General features: G+C 37.8%; 1 pseudogene; it reads right to left on the minus strand.

Moving 5' to 3' along the window:
• Positions 1-153: 153 nt before the first annotated feature.
• On the minus strand, positions 154-1,158 carry LOC112617833 (annotated as a pseudogene).
• Positions 1,159-3,377: the final 2,219 nt, after the last annotated feature.

Consider the following 3,377-nt stretch of genomic DNA (forward strand, 5'->3'; position numbering starts at 1 on the left):
CTGCAAAAAATAAAATAAAATAAAATAAAATAAAATAAAATAAAATATATGAGTTTCCAAACTCTATTTTTAAGAAAGCTTGAGTTTTCCTCTATGATTCACCTGCACTCTACGTTCCCTTTTACCCAAGGCATGGTCCTTAGGTCATTTCTTTTAAGGTTTAGTTTCTGGGAAGTTTTCAGCAAACCTATCTCATGCTTTTTCCCAGTTTGTTTGTTTTTGTTTTGGAGAAGGTGAACATCTTCAACTGAGGGTTGATTGCCTGTCCCCAAGTCTACACGTGTTCACTGAAGCTGAAGCTGAATCAGAGTTTTCATTCCCAGCCATCCTTCCCCAGGCCCTCACCTTTTATCCAACCCATCTTCTCCAACATCTTACTTCTGTTCCTGTCAGTAATTTCAGAAAGAACAGATGCAGGAGAATTATCTCTTTGGAAAGTTCCTTCACTTCCAATCTGCTCACTATGTTTTCCACCTCTATTTTTATATTTTAAATTCTTCAATGTCTATTTATCTTCATAGTCTGTTTCTGTAAACATATTTTACTTGTATTTTCTTTAATTATTTTATTTCCAACTATTTTTTCTCCTTACTTAGAGTCGGTCCAATTAGCAGTTCGTCTTTCTTATCAAGGCAAGGGTGAGCTCTAACTTGTGGTTCACAGCCAACCCAGGTATCACTGCTAGGGTGCGTGTTAAAGGGTAACACAGTCTCTCCAATTTTCACTTCATGACTATGTTCAAGTGCATAAGGGTCACATCAATTTCCAGTTGAACAATCCATTTTCCATTAACAATTGTCCCCTTTTGACTGCCTTGATCTACAAGGACATAACTTTTTAAGTCATGGTCAAAATAAATTTCTGTATGAAACTTACTGACATCAACTTCAGGGATTCAAAGAGCATGCTCAGGATCATTTTCTCTTCCAATTGCAGCAGGTTTTACAGCAGTAATGATAAAGAGTGACCCTGTATAAAACACAGGTGATCCAATGACAATCACTCTAATACACGGGCCAATTTTTTTTTCTCATTTTCCTCCTCAGTATATTCTGCATTTATGTTCCCTTCACTGGTACTGTGAGGAGGACTGCACTGGGGCCATAATGGATGCTTGGGGAGCCAAGAGGCCACGGGAATGCAGGTATCGAAAGGCATAATGTCTTCAAGGTTTATCAATATTGTTGTAAATAAAATAATTTCTTTATTACAGCTGAAATTACCTCTCTCACACGGTTTATCCATTTATTTGTATCAGAAGAGTACCGATACCCTTGGCTATACTGTTTTTGTCATTTGGCTACATACTCCAAATTGGGATTAATGGTACTTCTACTTTACAAATTTTAAGGAATCTCCATACTTTTTTTTAACAATGGCTGCACCAATGGACATGCTCAGCAACAGTGTACAAATATTCTCTTTTCTTTTCACTCCAACACTTTTTATCTTTTGACTTTTCTGTAATAGCTATCCTAACACCACGATAATGTGGTATCTCATTGTGATTTTGATTTTAATTACTCTGATAATTGGTGATGTTGAGAATGCTTTTATATATCAGCTGTCCATTTTTAAGTCTATGAAAAAAAGCTATTTAGATATTTTGCTCAATCAATAATAAAATTGGTTGTTGTTTTGTTCTGCTGTGGGGTTTTTTTCATATTGATTAGTGTGACATATAATTTGGATAGTATCATATTATCCCACATATGGATTACAAATATTCTCTCCCATGCAATATACTATCTCTGTATTTTGTTGATTGTTTTATTTATTGTGCAGAAACTTTTTTCTTTGATATAGTTCCACTTTTTAATTTTTGCTTTAGTTGCTTGTGTTCTTTATGTCGAATACAAAACATCATTGCCATGACCAGTGTCAAGGAGCTTTCTCCCTATTTTTTTATAGAAAATTCATGATTTCAGTTCTTATTTTTGGGATGATGTAAGAGCTCACTTTTTGTGAGCACATATCTAGTTTTTTGTACACCATTTCTTGATGTCATTTTCTATTTCTTTTCTAATTCTTTGGTAACAGTTGACTGTATATGTGTGAGTCTATTTCTGGCTCCTGCATTCTGTTTCATTGGTTTTTATGTAGGTACTATACTATATTGATGACTATAGCTTTGTAATATAGTTTGAAATCAGGAAATTTGAGGCTTTCAGCCTGTTTGTTCTTCTCAGTATTTGGCTATTTGGATTCTTTCATGGCTCCATACTAATTTTACAATTGTTTGTTCTACATTAATTTTAATGGCATTCAAATTTTGATAGAAATTTAACCCTAGAACTTAAAGTATAGTAATAAAAAAAGAAATTTATTTAACTATGTAGATAACTACATGTAGTATAGATATTTTAACAAGATTAATTTGTAGAATCCATGAACACAGGATATAGTTCCCATTTTGTATTCTTCAATTTCTTTTATCAACATTTTATACTTTTCAGTATGCAGATCTTTAATATTCTTGGTTAAACTCATTCTATTTAATGAATTATTTCATTCTATTTGATAATACTGTAAATGGAATTGTTTTGTTTATTCCTTTTTCAGAATATTTTGCTGTTACTGTATCTAAATGCAACTGATTTTCATGTTAATTTTGTATACTGCAACTGTACTAGTTTGTTAGCTATAACAGGGTTTTGTTGGTGGTGGTGGTGGTGGTAGTGGTGAAACGGTGGGCATTTTTAACCCTAGTTAACACTTTAAATTGATAATTGCTATTATCATTTCATAATTCTTTAAAATATGACCAGATGAATTACTGCTGTCATGAATTCAATGGAATTCACATGTTCCCATTTAAAATAATTTTATCTGTTTTAAATGGGACCATCCTGGGTCTGGGACCCAGGATGGGGGGCAGCCCATGGGAGCCGGGAGATTCCAGATGGGGAGGGAGAAGCAAGCAGGGAGGAGGCTGAGCAGGAAAAACAGAGAGGGGCTCTGGGGACAGTAAGGAGGAGAGGGGTCCTGTCGGAGACCCAGTGGGGAGAGACAATGGGCCAGGAAACAGGTTAAAGGTGACAGTGGGCAACAGGACTGCTTCTCGGCACAGGCAGGGGGCAGGGAAATTTGCTGAAACTGCAGGGCCAAGTGAACAGTGTGGGCAGGGTGGGAGGGAATGGAGAGGACCAGGCGGACCCCAAGTCAATTTGGAGGAAGGAACATTTCCCGGTTCCTTCGCCTCTGCCCAGCCTTCTGCGGGCATGGTACTCCCAGGGGCAGGGCAGAGGAGGAGGCGGCTCCTGGCGGGCTCGGAGAGCTGAGGGGCACACAGCCGCTTCGCAGGGCCTGGGTGACTGCGGAAGCAAGCGTCCGCTGCGGATGCCGCTGGCCCGGTGGGTAGGTGCTGGGGGCGTAAG

This window comes from Theropithecus gelada, unplaced genomic scaffold, assembly GCF_003255815.1.
Source record: "Theropithecus gelada isolate Dixy unplaced genomic scaffold, Tgel_1.0 HiC_scaffold_4980, whole genome shotgun sequence".
Lineage (NCBI taxonomy): Eukaryota > Metazoa > Chordata > Mammalia > Primates > Cercopithecidae > Theropithecus > Theropithecus gelada.